Source organism: Anser brachyrhynchus, assembly GCF_964034855.1.
Source record: "Anser brachyrhynchus genome assembly, chromosome: 2".
NCBI classification, from domain to species: domain Eukaryota; kingdom Metazoa; phylum Chordata; class Aves; order Anseriformes; family Anatidae; genus Anser; species Anser brachyrhynchus.
Window position 1 is genome coordinate 132,870,226 of NC_137695.1, and position 16,139 is coordinate 132,886,364.

At 37.2% G+C, this 16,139-nt stretch overlaps 1 protein-coding gene across 4 annotated transcripts in view; it reads left to right on the plus strand.

The window, feature by feature from the left end:
• Nucleotides 1–16,139, plus strand: part of RALYL (RALY RNA binding protein like) — a 421,742-nt gene that overhangs the window by 118,422 nt on the left and 287,181 nt on the right. The window contains exon 5 of one of the 4 annotated variants that reach the window (XM_080579001.1): nucleotides 80–7,794. The exons of the other annotated variants lie outside the window; for them this stretch is intronic. The gene's annotated coding sequence lies outside the window, so the exon portion shown is untranslated. The remainder of the gene's footprint in view (nucleotides 1–79; nucleotides 7,795–16,139) is intronic. 4 annotated transcript variants of the gene reach the window in all.

Genomic DNA, 16,139 nt, shown 5'->3' on the forward strand with positions numbered 1-16,139 from the left:
CTAATCCAAAACATAGCACCCTACCAGCTACTATGAGCTACTTAACTCTGTCCTAACTGGAACCAGGACACTATCAAAGACCAAGGAGCACCCCTTAAGAAATAAGGATTTACTTGAAACTCAAAAGATGAAAAATCACTACATTTGAAGAAAAATATATATCTATATTTATAGGTTTACTGTCACTGGACTAACAAACAGATGGGGTTTTTGGTGTTGTGGTCCAAAATACAACTAAGCAGCAGAATCAGTCAAATCCGAGACTTTTCAAACACTTGGCTTCTTCATTCTTTTAATGCTTAGAAGGTTTGATCCTACTTTGTAGTAATATCAAATAATGCATAAAATAACATTTAATTTTTTCTTACTCAAATAAGCTATAAAGTTGTTGTAGCACACATGTATTAAGTAAACATAAGAATATGTTAGGGATGTTCACAGACATAATGCATCTTCAGAAAGGACTATTTCCATGATTATGATGGGTTTCTATTTCACAATTTATTATATCAGAAGTTTTCAATTTGCAAAACCCACTACATCATACATAAAGATGAACAGAGAAAATGCATTAATGAGGCAAATCACCCTGAAATACATAGAATTGACAACACCTGTGCACTCAGATTTTCAGTGATACTGAATTTAAGAGTTAGTGCATGAATCATGCATAATTTATTTGGGTCTTTAGTGAATAATAAAATCTAAGAAGGTAAAATGTTCATACAGCATTACATTAGAAGAATTACCAGTTCACTCTAATGAATCTCAAAATCAGTGGTCTCCTAGTGAATCCTAGATTTTTCAATACATAGAATTGGAAAAACTGTTGTTATCCATCCATCTTCTGAAACTACAGTTGATGTGAGAAAACGTTTATATATATATGGGTCTAAATCTTCTAAAGCATAACGTATGCATGGACTGTAATATATAAGTAGTACATTGTACTGTGCCTTATATGCCTAAGTACATTTTTTTTAGAAAGCCTAGAAGAAAGTTTGGTGACACAATTATTAAAGTTGAATGCAGAGGCAGAATATCTCACTGGAATTTGTTTCATGATGGCAGCCTTGGGAGTTCAGACTCTTGCTCTTTTTTAATTCCACATAGATTTTCAGGAAATTAGAACAAATAAATTAACATCTTTTGCTTTGAATTGCTCACCTTTATGTGTAGATGGAAAATTTCAGTCCTCAAGAGTATTATGGCACATGAGCCATTCATTTAAAGTGTTGGGGGAGGGAGAAGGAGGAGTGCTTCAGAAGAGGAAAACGATTTACTTTGATGTTGTGGTGGTTTTACTCAGATGGGCAGCCGAGCTCCACCACAACTGCTCTCTCACTCCCCCTCCTCAAAGGGAAAAGGGGAGAAAATGTAATGAGAAGGGCTCAAGGGTTGAGATAAGGACAGGGAATCTCAACAATTACTGTCATGGGCAAAACAGACTCAGAGTAGGGAGATTAGAGAAATTTATTACCTATTACTAACAAGTGAGAAACAAAGGAAAGAAACTAATACCTTACCCCCCATCCATCCTCTTCTACCCCCTCCCCATGAGTGGCGCAGGGAAGTGGGAGAATAGCGGTTGTGGTCAGCCTATAGCACTTCGTCTCCGCCGCTCCTTCACAGTCACTCTGCCCCTGCTCCAGGTGGGGTCCCTCCCACAGGATGCTGTCCTTCCTGAACTGGTCTTGCGAGGGCTTCCCACAGGCTGCAGCCCCTCAAGAACTGCTTCAAACATGGGTCTGCTCCACAGGGTCCATCTGTACGGAGCAAACTGCTCCAACCTGGGTCCCCCACCGGTGGCAGCTCCCCCCCAGACCCCCTGCTCCTGCATGGGCTCCTCTCCACGGGCTGCAGCTCCGGCCCAGGGCCTGCTCCTGCGGGGGCTCTCCATGGGCCGCAGCCTCCTCCAGGCCACATCCACCTGCTCCACCGGGGGCTCCTCCACGGGCTGCAGCGTGGAGATCTGCTCCATGTGGGACCCATGGGCTGCAGGGGGACAGCCTGCTCCACCAGGGGCCTCTCCACAGGCCGCAGGGGAACTGCTGCTGCGTGCCTGGAGCACCTCCTGCCCTCCTGCTGCACTGACCTGGGGGTCTGCAGGGCTGCTTCTCACTCCTCACTTTCCCAGCTCCTGTTGCACAGCGATTTGTTTCCCTTTCTAAAATCTTCTCTCGCAGATGCACAAACATCACTTATTGGCTTGTCCCTGGCCAGAAGCGGGTACCTTTGGAGCCAGCTGAAACTGGCCCTTATCTAACACAGAGCAGTTTCTGGATTCTTCTCACAGAAGCCACCCCTGTAGTTCCCCACTACGAAGTCCTTGCCACGTAAACCCAGTACATAAATGGATTGTACTGTTATCTGCTTGAAAGTCCTCTCAAGATTATTTTTTTCCTAAGATAATTTTATTTGGTAGTAAACTTTCAGGCGGTGATATCTGTTTCACCCTCCTGACTCTGGAATAGGATTTTTGCATGTTGTCTTGATTTTTCTAGCCATTCAAGCGGTCTATGCCTGTGAACTGGATAAAACTAGCATTACCTTTGTATGCTATTCCTTGTGTGTTCTTGTGAAGCTCAACATACAACTGCTGTAGTTTGCTTAAAGTGTATCTGCAACTGTGAAAGTGTCTCCATGTGAGACAACAGTCTGAAAACCAATTTCCACAAACAAGGGTTGGAAAGGTAGAAAGACAGGGTCCTTCCTTTATTCATGCTGATTCCAGGCAAAGCAGGCAGATGAACTGTGTGCCCACAAAAGGGCAATGGATATTTATGCTACTTATATGAAATATATGTAACATGGAGGGGGGAGAAAATTATGCTTATTGCATAGACTATTAGAAAACTGGTCATTCGTATTAGTGACTTAAATGAAATGTTTTAAAGTTATTTTAACCTTTTTTTTTTCCTTTGTTTAATAACATGACCTGAAGATGCAGTTTGTAATGATGTAAGCTAGACAAATCTTGAAATACCTTTCAGTGATCAATTAGAGCATTTGCAGAGGTGAGTTGTGACCACCAAGCAATCTTTAATGCTGCATTACAGAAAAAAGAAAAAAAAAAAAAAAAAAGATTCAAAAAGAGTAAACAGGGAATGCTAACAGTCAATAAAATTATTCTATCAGTGTTTTTTGGATAACTCAGCTTTCACGGGGAAAGACTCCTACTTTGTTTATAGGAGGTTAATGAAAGGTTGGAAATTTTCTTTAACATGGATTACTTTGAAAGCAAAAGTACACGATAAATATATGACTGATAGAAGGAAAGACTTGTAACTTTTTTGAATATGTTGTATTTTCCCAGAAGGAGTTATGAATAGAGGGTTTATGGCACTGTTTTTCCACTTTTGTTTACCTTTTTTTTTTTCCATGTTGTTCTCTAAATACATTTTATGTTTGTTAACAAAGTTTTGTGCACAAGTGCTTTCTGGTAACTTTCTGTCCTTGGCCATTATAGCATAGCTACTTGGTAGGTTATGCTTGCCTCTCTGCCCAGAAAGAAGTGGCAGGAGCCTCCCTTCGCAATATTTTGTCCAGTATGTGAGACTTCCCATATCACACACTGGATGGGAAGGAATGAAAAGCAGCAGTACACAGAGCGTTTTCTGAATTAGTTTATAAAAGTTACATTAATGAATATGTTCTACTAGAATTCAAGCTAGATTCACAAATGCATCCCTTTGTTACTCAACCATAGAAGACAGAATTTGATAGCAAAGGCTGGATAATTTGAGTGGCTGTGTTCTTACTTTAAAGGAGAGAATTGGTGTGTGTTAGAGGAGTGGGAGTCAGTGTGTCAAATTAGAAGTCATAATTATGAGAATTTAGTCGGAATTTCTTCCTCCTCTTTCTCTGAAGAAATGTCCAAGGAGGTTATCTTTTATCCACTTCCTAGAGCTCTTCACACTTTGTGGTCTGACCACCACAAGTGGTGATATTTTGACTCCTTCAGAATAGCAGAATAAGCAGAAATAAGAGGTGCAGTCCTTCCTCATCTGTCTATTTTTTCTGTCTCATAGAATTATATTTCCATTTGATGGGCCTCAAAGTATAGACCAGACTTTTTGGTGTTGACACTGATGTTTTTTTTTGTTTGTTTTGTTTTGTTTTGTTTTGTTTTTGTCCTGCACCAACATTGATGAAACCATTGCTGTGATAATTGCTCTTGTTTTGTCATTCTTTGAAGAGGTGGTTTGCCTACGTTAGCATATAAACCATGAGAGTTGCAGAGTCTGACAGACCTAGGGACAGACTCCTTTTTGGTGCATCCCTATCTCATAGCTGTCTCTCAGACAAGGTGAATTCAACTTTCTTTTGCCACACTGGAATCCTTGAGAAATAGTGAATGTTCCTCTCTCATTTTGACCCTTGTGCTGCTATCAACCTTGTACTGTCTCAGCAGATGGAGCAGAGACCTATTTCAGTTTTGTGTGTGTGATATTATCCCAGAGAAATGTTTCAGAATTAGGGAGTCAGTGTTCCTAAAATTCACTTAAAATTCAATAAAGCTAATCCTAATAGCTATAAGAAGATGTATTATAAAATAGTTCCTTGATATTAGAAGGGAATGTTCTGCCAAGTGATTGTTATTTGTATCTGGTACTGAACGATTTCATAGTCTTTCTGTGCTTAAAATGCCTGTTTCTAAAGAGTGTTGTTTAGTATGGAATCTGTGAATTTTTCTCAAACGTAGAATTGACTAGAAGAGCAGACTTTGATACCATGTCTTTGATTTTCACCTTAGTTACACTGGTGGTGAGGTATCTGTAGTCCCTATTATAGCCATAGATGTATAGGAAGACTTCTTTCTTACCTGTCAGAATTCTGAGAAATACAGATAAGAGTGGGGAAATAAGACCTGAAAAAAAAAAAAAAAAAAAGAAAGAAAAAAGAAAAAACCTGTCTTATTGAAATCTTACATCTGGAAGCTGAATTTAGATGCCCCAAGAGATTTGCTATCCAGGGGGCCTCCAGGGTAAAGTAGACTTCTGGGTATACTTCAACTTCAGGCAACAACATTAATCAATGAACAACTTTAATACATTAACAATCTAAATGTATACCAAAGTGTTAACTATTTTGCTGTACTACAGTTGAGTCAAATGCAAATAACATGATCTTTAAGACTGAAAAAATGTTCTTCCCCAGTACACCTTTGTACTAGTGCTATATATCTATGCCTTCATTAGTGGTGTCTAGGAGAATATCTGTTTCTACCTTTTATCACGGGTATGTTAGTCTGCAAAGATACGATTTATGCTCTTTTTATTGAGGTAAAAACGTACTTTTACTCAACAGTCCAATTCATGTAAGAATGTTGTTATTTCACTATGTTAACAGGGGGGAGGGGTATGGCAGGGGGAAGAAAAATGGGTGCATGGACTATCGATATGCAGTCTTACAGAACAAAATTTGAGTGATTTATTTCTGTTGGTTTAAAGTAATCACATTGCTCTTGGATCAATGTTGTTAATCAGGAACAGGGAGGAATGAACTTTATTTTTTATCAGATACACAGAAGAACTTTGACTGAAGACACTGATATCCCTAAATTTCAGAAAGTTAGTGCTACTGCTGAATTTTTAATTCATGGTCTTTCTCTCTCTCCCTTTTGTTGTTGTTGTTGTTGGTGGTGGTGGTGGTGGTTGGTTGGGTGTTGTTTATTTGTTTTTGTGGATAAATGGTTAAAATTAACTATACTCAGAATAAGTCTTGCTTAGAAGGCAGATGCTATTTGATGACAATTCTGGCTTGCTGCCACTGATATCCCAGACAAATCAACCAAGCATTTTGGTAGTATCCGTTTTGCAGAGAGAATTTGCTGAAACAGGAAAATACAATACCTTGATTCTCACAGTGAAACAACCAGCTACGATACATAATCAGTAATTTTTATTTATTTATTTATTTATTTTTTGCCTGGCCTTTAAGAGTTGAAAAAGTCATGTTAAGCAAGTAATTTTCTTGACATTCGTACTTTATTCTAATTGAATTGAAGCTTATTATAACTACTTTAAAAATCAATATCCCTTCATGGGAGCAGGAAGAATGAGAATCAATCTGAATACTTCATACATTTCATCGGGAATTGCTTCAAATATCAGCCCTTTCTCAGCAGTAATCTGTGTGATTATGTTAGCAGCATCAGTCACTGACAACAAGACACCTGAACTGTGTTTCTTTTCTTGTTCATTGGGATCTTTCATTGTTACAGAGACTGATATTCTTTATATAAGGTTAGAAAAGATCCATAATAGCTTTTATACCATTATATTTGAACCTCTAGACTTCATTAAAACACTCTTCAGCTCCTTTACTTCCAACTTCCTTGCTGCTTATGAATTATTCAGGAAAGATTTCACTTGAGGTAAATAGTTTGATTTGAAGGTTTTTGTATCTGGATTTAGATGCAACGAGCAATGTTAAACGCTCAGAATTTTAAGTGAGGAGAATTGCAGAGGCTCAGCTATTAAGATGGAAGACATTTGCTGTTAGTGCTCTGGGGCTGCCATTGAGATCTCAGCGCGGTGCTATTTGTCATTCTGAAGTAGGTAGGCATTATGATGCCTGGAGTATAAATCAGCCTTTACATGGTGTCGAGTCCTGAAGCGCTTTGAACGGTCTAATCCACTTCTGAGTTAACAGAACATTTTTGGTTTTACAAGCTTTAAGTTTCCCTTTTTATTTAACCCTGTCATTGTGTTATTAATCATCATTATTTTCTAGAATTTTATACACTTCACCAAATACACTTCTTAATATTTTGCTTCAATGTTATGGTGATATCACTGAGATGATCTTTAACTTCAATCATCTGTAAGAGATGCAGTTTCAGCAAAATTTATATTATTAATTCTCCTCACATAAGGAGGAAATCTGGCTTTTTCTACTAGCATGCTGGGCAGGCCAGCATTGCTCAGCTGCTGTACCAAAGGATTCTGTCTGTTCTTTGTCCCTTTTGCCCACTTCTGTATAGTACCATGTCAATGATACTTCCTGGACAAAGCTGAAATGGAACAACAGCAGTTTCCATGTGTCTGTTTTTATCATGTCTGCAGTCCAGTAGCCACTATTAGCTCAGGACAGTAAAGCAAAGTCTTTTAAATTATGATTACCTTCTAACATCTGGGCAGCTAGCCTATATACAAAGTGTCAGTTCAGAAACTATGTATACTGTAGGATATTGGTGCATTGAATCTCAGTTTCTGTTCTTGAGGTGGCTGACTAAATGTTTTAACAATCACAGAGCATTTTTGTTTATTTATGTAGTGCTACACAGACTTTAATCAGACACTACAATTGTGCGCTCAGTTGAACTTACAGTATTTTTACATGTGGAATTGTTAACGTTAATGAAATCCATTAAAATCATTTTCTTTTCCTGCTAGGCAGCACAGTCTGCGTGAACTGTCTGCATGCGTTTAACTGCAAATGTTTAGCGTTGGACTCGATGCTCAATGTGAGGAAACAGCCAGTTATTCCCAGTGAACTGGCAGTAACCCCAGTTCAGCTGGATATTTTAATACAAACCTACTTCTGTGCTGTGTACTAAAACCCCACACTGGTGCACTGGGGTCAGGAGCTCTCTGCCACACTAGTTAGATGGGGTGGGAGAAGAGCTGGATATGGTAACATTCCAAATGACAATGTCTGGATTCACTCAGTTCAAACTATTGCCATTCATTGTGGAGGAGTACAAGTCCCATTTTGCATTTCTTATCCCGTGGAATGGAGACAGAAACTCCTGAAACGGCAAGAAATCCTTGAAAACAGGATTGTAAGGTTTGTGTATTTATTTATTTATTATCACTGCTTCTTAACTTTCATACAGTGGAATATAAATGTTCCAGAACTAATTAATCTAAGTGATTGTAGCTAAATGTTAAGTCCCCACTATCTCTGCTAAAAAGCTTCTTTTTCCTATACAGCCACTTAAAGTTGTTGTTTTCATTAAAGTGCTCACTCCTCACTGAGAAAGTATGATAGTTAAGCAGCAGAGTGATTGCTTGTGTTAGCAGTAGCACATTGAAGTTATATGACCCCTCATTAATCTGCACTTTGATAAGGTCCTGGAGTAGCAGGATTAATGACATTCCACTGTAAATTATTCAAATCCCTGCCTGTGCACTGACTAGATCTTTAGAGAAACATGCAAGCGATACTGAATCTTTTACTGCCATAGAGAATAGCTACGGTGGTCCAGAGACAGAAATTTGTTCATCTGTATTGTGGGTTGTGTGTGAGTCAGTCTAACAGTAAATGTCTTTCTTTTTCTTTTTTTCCTTTTTTTTTTCTTTTTTTTTTCCCTGCATGTGATTCTACTTCAACAAAATATTCTACTTGTATTCTACTCATATTCATACTCATGTTTTTCTATTCCCCCACCCTTTCCATTTCAGCTTTTGGGACCCATGCAGCATGCTGAAGGCTATGCGCCTAGGCTAGCATGGTGACATTAACTGTATTTGGTCCATAAGGCTTTCCTGGCTTCTTATGTTTCCCTTGTGCCACATCAGCCACATAAAATCCTATTTTTCCTTTTGGCTTCTTTGTCAGCTTGCATTCTCTAAGCATTGTCTCTTCAGCCATATCTCATCCCATGCAATGCCTTCAGTTCTTGTTACCAGCACTACCTCCCCTGTGAGGATTATAAACCTTGCTCCTGGTGCAGCAAAACTATGTGGATTTCATGGCCAGAAATACCTTTCTCTATAGAAAAGAAAAATGAGTGTGTCCCTCTTTCATATTTTAAGATTTCTTCTAGAAATTTGTGGACTTGAATGTCAGAGGGGATATTAGTATTTCTGGTAAAGTCCTATATAGCAGATCACAGAATTACTTTCTCAGTGATCCCTCTGTATAGTTGAGTAAGCTGTGATTAAAAGCTGTCCTGGATCAATTTACTGGAAGCAATACATCTAACAATGGAGAGTTTTCCACATCCTTTAACTTTCATTGATTAAATGTTTATCAAGTATTCTGCTGGGTGTCCAACTCCTACTCATGGCATTCATAGTTGTTTCTTAGAAATAAGAAAAAAAAATCTATTCCTTTTTCTTGTAGCGCTCTTCTATGTACTACTGTGACATAATCATGTCACCTGGAAATTGTTGTTGGATGAAAAACAAATCCTTAAACGTTGCAAGTTAACTCTAATCTCATTCAATTTTTCCATTCTTAAGTTTAGAAACTGAATAGAGTACAGACAGTTGTCTCAGTGTTGTACACAGAAACATCCTGCCTGGATATTTGTGGTTTTGATATTGAAGCATTGTTAGCCACTGTTGCAGCAGCTTTCTGCTGAGAGTTAATGTTCATTGGAAATAAGCTCAAGTAAAGCCAATTAGAAATATTGTCAGAAAGTGAACTTCCTACAGTGGAGTGAAGGGCTGAGCAACACAAACTAATAAACCTCACTGATGAAACAGTATTTTCCCCTCAGCATAATATCTTGCCCAGTTTATATTAATAATTTCTACTGATAGAAGGAGTGCCTTTAATTTGTCTTGTACATTCTTAATGTGAGTCAGCATCACTGTACAAGAAGGGATTGCTCCCTGCAACTGTTCACTCTGTCATCTGTTGACTCTGTCAACTGTTCCATCAAGCTGGGCATCTCTGCACCATACTTTAGTAAATGTTATGGAGTGAACCTGTGATGAATTGCACTTTGGTATAAAGTATGTGTTCTGTCTAGGCTACATCTCAGCAGTTTGCAAAGGACCAGTGCTCCTTTTTCCAGTCCATAAAAGAGTGATGCTGGAAACAATGACTAAAAATTTTCATTCTGCTGTCACAAAGCAATCCTCAGAATTAACCATTTATGTATCTAGAAGTTGTTGGTAGATGTGTTATGCCAATGTCTTTGGAGAGCTGTGTTCTGCAGCCCCTTAGAATATTGCTGTTTGCTGAGCTGATACTTCTCAAATTACACCAGCCTGTTTTAACAACACAAAAACAAATTTTCGGGGACTTTGTTTGTGTAAAATATTTTACAGCAGTTTGCTTTTGAAACTGCTGCAAAATTGTAATGGCTTTTGATTTTGATTTGCTGGCAAGAAACAAGTTGACTGCCCTTCCTTTGGAAAACTTAAAGGCTGAACAAAAAATAATTTTGCTGACACACCAAATGCTTTTTGCAACTGAGCTGATTTTGTTCAGTAATAAAAGTTGATTGGTATAGTGAAAGAACATTTTATGTAAGCTTCACACACCACTGCAGGCCCTCAGCCTTCGCTGAGACACTCAGGTCAGCAGGGTCAGCAGGCTTAGCCACATGGTTTGTAGTGCATAATAGAATGCTCAGAACAGAAAATTTCCATTTACAATTGTTTACCTTCTAATTTTTTATGTGCAAATTAGGTGAAATTCTGTTCCCATTCCTTCATCTCACAAATGTATGTTTTGAATACGTGCATACATACACAGATATATGTGTGTACATATGTATTATTTGTATACTTTCAATTTTCATTCAGCACACTCATTTCTATTTGGCTGGGGACCTATGGCTGCTATCTCACTGTTAGCTTAGTGATGTCCAGAAGAAATCATTGTCCAGACTTAAATCTACTTTCTTCCCTCTATCCCCACCCCCCCCCAGGTAGTTGATGAAATACTGTAGGGAAGAAGGCTTGAGGAGTGCTAGGCATATTAGTGTCTGGTAGTTTCTAAGCATGTTTTCTGAGAAAAGAAAAAAAAAAAGAAAGTGATAAAAAAGTGATGTTATGTTTTCCAGAGTATGATAAGAGAGGAAAGCCATTACACAAGCTATTTCTGTTTTTTTTACTGAGACACAAGAAAACACTAGTGTTTTTTTATATTGCCAATTCTCTACTGACTAACAAAGTTTAAGCTAAAGATAGATGCTTTGATGCCTTGATAGATGTCTGTTCACTAATGGTATCTACTTTTGCAATTTATAAGTGTCATTCGTTCATTTATTTAGATACTCCTGTTTTTTTTCTAAAGTCTTCTTTGTTTTCTGTTACTGAAGAATTTAAATCTTAGAACTTTTACTCCCATATGCCACAATTGAGTTAAAAGTTGGTTTCCTAATTTCCTGAAATATAAGGTAGAAAGCAGTTTCATATCTTAAGCAATAATTTTCTTTCTTTCTTTCTTTCTTTCTTTCTTTCTTTCTTTCTTTCTTTCTTTCTTTCTTTCTTTCTTTCTTTCTTTCTCTTTCTTTCTTTCTTTCTTTCTTTCTTTCTTTCTTTCTTTCTTTCTTTCTTTCTTTCTTTCTCTTTCTTTTTCTTTCTTTCTTTCTTTCTTTCTTTTTCTTTCTTTCTTTCTTTCTTTTTCTTTCCTCCCTCCCTCCCTCCCTTTCTTCCTTCCGTCCTTCCTTCCTTTTTTCCTTCTTTCTTTTTTCTCTACTGGAACAACAGAAAACATTGATCTAGTTTCTGTTTCAAGTAATGGTAGCCTAACTGCTAAAACACCCCTTATTTTCTCTAACAGCTTCATGAAATTCCTCTAGAATCATTCCACGGCTTTTCTGAAGATTCCCGTTGCCTGATACTGTTGACCACAGAGGCATCTGACACTTCTCTTACCTATTGCACTCTCTCAATTTCTTTTTTTTTTTTCCCCTTTAAATTTGTCTTAGATTACTAAAGACTTTTTTTTTTTCCTTAGATTATTATTAGAAATCATTACTCTGTCAGCCTAGAAACACAGAAATGGAAGGAGCTCTGGGCTAACCAAGTCTAGTCCTTTGCTGTTGTAGAAACTAGTTTTTATAACACTCTTAGTTACCCAATCAAGATGCTAAAATGAGTCTTTTTTGTTCAAGATGTTTTGATTTATTCTGGATTCCAGTCATGCAAGTGACTACACTTCCCTTTTTCATGCGTAATCTCTTTTGGAGAACATTCCTCATTGCAGTTAGTTTCCTGCTTTAAAAAGGAAGGAAAAATGAGTTTAATGAGGCTTCTTGATGCAGAACTCTTAGTCCCATGAATTTATTTCAAGAAACGTAAGTTTTATTTGGAGGAGCTAGTACATAAGCCAGTTTATTTACTCCTTCTGTCTGATTTGACTGGCCAGATGTGCCACTGCTATTTTGCCCTTTCTAGGAGACAGAACACTTCTGACAATCTCTGTAAGTGCAAAGCAGATTTGTTTTGTTTTCATGCTGGTCACACACAGTAGAAGGCTCCTTCAAATAGGTCTGGCAGAAGTCCATGTTGTCCCTCACTGTGGGAGCAATTAAGTCTATTATATAGATAACCAAGCTCATAGAAGTGAGGTATGGGTACCATTACATGCCCCTGCAACATTTGTTTAATTGCTAAAGCACTTGTTTATGCACTGCTTTGCTGGAAGAAAATGTATTAAACTATAAAATAATGATCTGCCAGGTGTAAAGTCTGCAGCCTTGGGGGGATCATTACAGGGCTCAGATCAGAATTTAAGGATTTAAGAGACTTTGTCATATATCAAATGTCTGAGGCCTAAGCTTCATCTTGCAGTTAGCTACAAGTCAGTTTTATGGACTGTCAATATGAAGAGAGTTATTTACATATTTTTATCAGCCAGTAATTGAGTTTTTTATCATTTGTGTTTTCTGTCTTTTCAAATTATGCTGTATCATGTTGTTCATAAGAAACTGCAGCATTGTCATGTTAACAGGCATTGCTGTTACCTCAGAGCATCTGATTTACTTCCTTGTAAACATTCCATAAGATCAATGAAATTAATAAATTGTGTTCAAGTCAGTAGCAGCTTTGATGCTTTTTAGCTGGCAGAAATATCAACAGAAAATTTTATCATAGATGTGTGTATGCAAAAGTATGCAATGTAATGGCGGTTTAACAGATCAATATTGTACAAGAAAATGGAATAGTGCTTGTTATTCATTACTAATATAAAAACGAAAAACAGAAAATATTTATGTTCTATACACACAAAAACATGAAAAATGGTCCATACCTTGGAGCTTTCTCCTATATGTCCCTTCCTGTGCTAACCTCATTTTCCCCATGCCTGTTTCTGTAAGCTTTCAGGAAGATGGTGAAATCATCACTGAAGCTCAGGTTCATATGGAGACTGAAACATAATTTCTGGAAATGCATATGAGAAAGTTGAAAAGTCCTTTCAAGATAATGGCCACTCTTGATCATTCTGCAGAACAAATTTTAACAGCGTTTATGAAGTTTTGGTGGGGATTGAAATCCCTGTACCTAAGATAAGAGACATTTCTGGTTGAAACACTTTAAATTTCAAGATATTAATTCTTGCAAATGTGTGCCAAACTTGCATCTTAAATTTTGTGTTTGTAAAATGTGATAGTCTATGTACATATTCACAGTGAGATGCACAGGTCTGCCGTACTAGGTTAGCCACATAATTTAAATTGGTACAAGGCAAACTCAATAACTTTACCACTTTATGATTTCTGTTAGAAATGTTGAGGAGCATAAGCTGTTGTACTCAAGAGATCTGTCCCCCTTTATGAGGCAGTTGTATCTGCTTTAGCATAAGCTGTTTAAAGCTGAAAGTTCTTTATTAATACTGTCTGTTGTGTTGCCTTTATTTTCCTATATTTATACACTAAATTCTCTTAGAAAAAGTAGTATGTCTTCTGTCCTTATGGGCTTCTTAGAGTTATGATTCCAACAAGCTTCTGAAACATGATCTTAATTATAAAAAAATTGTCTAAACTATGATTTTTAATTTAATAATATTTTATTATGCTGTGTTGTTGTTGTTGTTAATACTGATTTTTCTCAATAAAATAGATGCAGAAGATACTTCTACTGGGAATCTATATCATTCCATAGCAATTGTGTTAATTTCTTCCAATCCTCATATGGTATCAGATCTGAAATCTGTCTCTCTTTGAAGATTCAGTATAAAATAAATTCTCAAAATCTTTGAAGACAACTATTGATACTAATGACCTTTCGAATGGAAGAAGGTGGTACCATCACTTATGAAAAGGGACAAAAGATGAGATTACCTACTTTATATTATTGTATATTCAGGTTTAGAATCTGTTGTTTTAAATCTTATCTGAAGACTAGAATCTTGCGTTGAAACTCCATCACACTTCTGAAATATCTGAATCATTTCCCATGCTGGTCTGTCACTTGAGTATTGATCCTGGCTGCCTCTGACACCCTGAAATCTAATGAGCTCACAGCCCAAGTGTTGTATTTTAACCAGGCTGGCAGCTAAACACCACACAGCCGTTCGCTCACCCTCCCCCCTCCCTCTCTGGGATGGGGGAGAGAAACGGGAAAGTGAAGCCGGTGAGTTGAGATAAAGACAGTTTATTAAGACAGGAATATAATAATAACAATAATAATAATAGTGATAATAATAATAGTATTAATAATAATAATATGTAAAAAACAAGTGATGCACAATGCATTTGCTCACCACCCGCTGACCGATGCCCAGCCTATCCCCGAGCAGACGGCCCCCCCACCCTGGCCAGCCACCCCTATATATTGTTTAGCATGACATCAGATGGTATGGAATACCCCTTTGGCCAGTTTGGGTCAGCTGTCCTGGGTCTGTCCCCTCCCAGCTCCTGCTGCATCCCTAGCCTGCTCGCTGGCAGGACAGAGTGAGAAGCTGAAAAGTCCTTGGCCTGGTGTAAACACTGCTCTGCAACAATTAAAACATCAGCACGTTATCAGCACTCTTCTCATCCTAATCCAAAACATAGCACCCTACCAGCTACTAGGAGGAAAATTAACTCTGTCCTAGCTGGAACCAGGACACCAAGGTCTTAGCTGCAGGCTATTTCTTCCAATATGTCGTAATTTTCCTGCTTGTTTTTTAAACTACAAATATCTATTTCTCATTTTAGGTCAGATACTTTGGACCAATAAATTGTAAGCTGTTGTTAAAATAAAAAGTTCTTTGACTTTCACAAGAACTTCAGCATAGATGGTATGCCCCTTTGCTCAATCTTACTAATTTTCTTTGACTGTTTTTGAATTCTACAGATACAAGTTTTCAAAATTCATCATGTACTTTCTTCAATCCAAAAATAAAAATTCAGCACACACAATCCTTGTTCTTAAATTTTTACCTTTTTTTTAATCTTAAATTTTTAAATCTTTTTCCTTCTCTACTCACAGTACTTTTTTGGAGAAGATAAAGCTCTCCAGAAATAGCAATGGTCAGTATTTGTATTAATTATCAGTTTTGGTCTGATAAATGATCCCATATATTCCTTACAATTGAGTATCTGAGAATAACTCATTAGAATACCTTTGGGGTATAAAATTGTAACTGTATGTAGCTTTAAGTGATAAAGTCTGAGAAAATGAATAATAGATGGGTATTTATTTATTTATTAATAAAAGTGGGGTTTTGAATTATTCTGGAAAAACTCATGCAATATCTGTCTATAGGCTATTCTGAGGTAATTGATCAAGTATTTGTGCTGTTCTGTAAACTCTGCATGATTTGGTGACCACAAAAGATAGATAAAATTAGATATCATACTTAAGCATTTGGACAAGATGCTTCCAGTTAATTTTTAATCAAAGAGATCCTGGTGCCCATTATTTTGGATGACCCCTCCCAGGTTGTCCTGCCCTGATCAATCAAGGCATAACTTGAACACACAATCATAAAATACTTGCTTAAATATCCTTGTGAAGGGCACGATCTATGCTTTGTATATGTCCAGCTTTAAAACTGAGTCAGGGTCTAGGAAATAAGTTGAGCCTAATCTATTGTTGTGTATTGATTGGTAGCTTTTACTGATGTCTACATCTGTTCTTATGGCATTTCATGTTGTGCATTTTTAGATTATGTGACTCTATGCAATTATAAATTATTTTTAATGATTGTTGTTGTTGTTGTTTTCCTCCTCTAAATGTTAGTACCTTAACAACCAAGCTATGTTCTATTATGTGAACAGATATCTCAAGAAAAGCAAACTTTTTAGAAAGTTCATATCTCTGTAATCAGTTTTCAAAGTATTCTCTTAAAAGCATAATGTTGTGCAAACCCAATTACCATTATAATTATAAAATTCAGTAAGATGAAGAAGTCCATCCATATAAGCTGACAAACTAGCAGCTGTGGTTGCTATTCTGCATATTGTCTTGATAGTCTTGCACATACAGTACAGTTTGCAAAGAGGTCAATGCAAACATTTA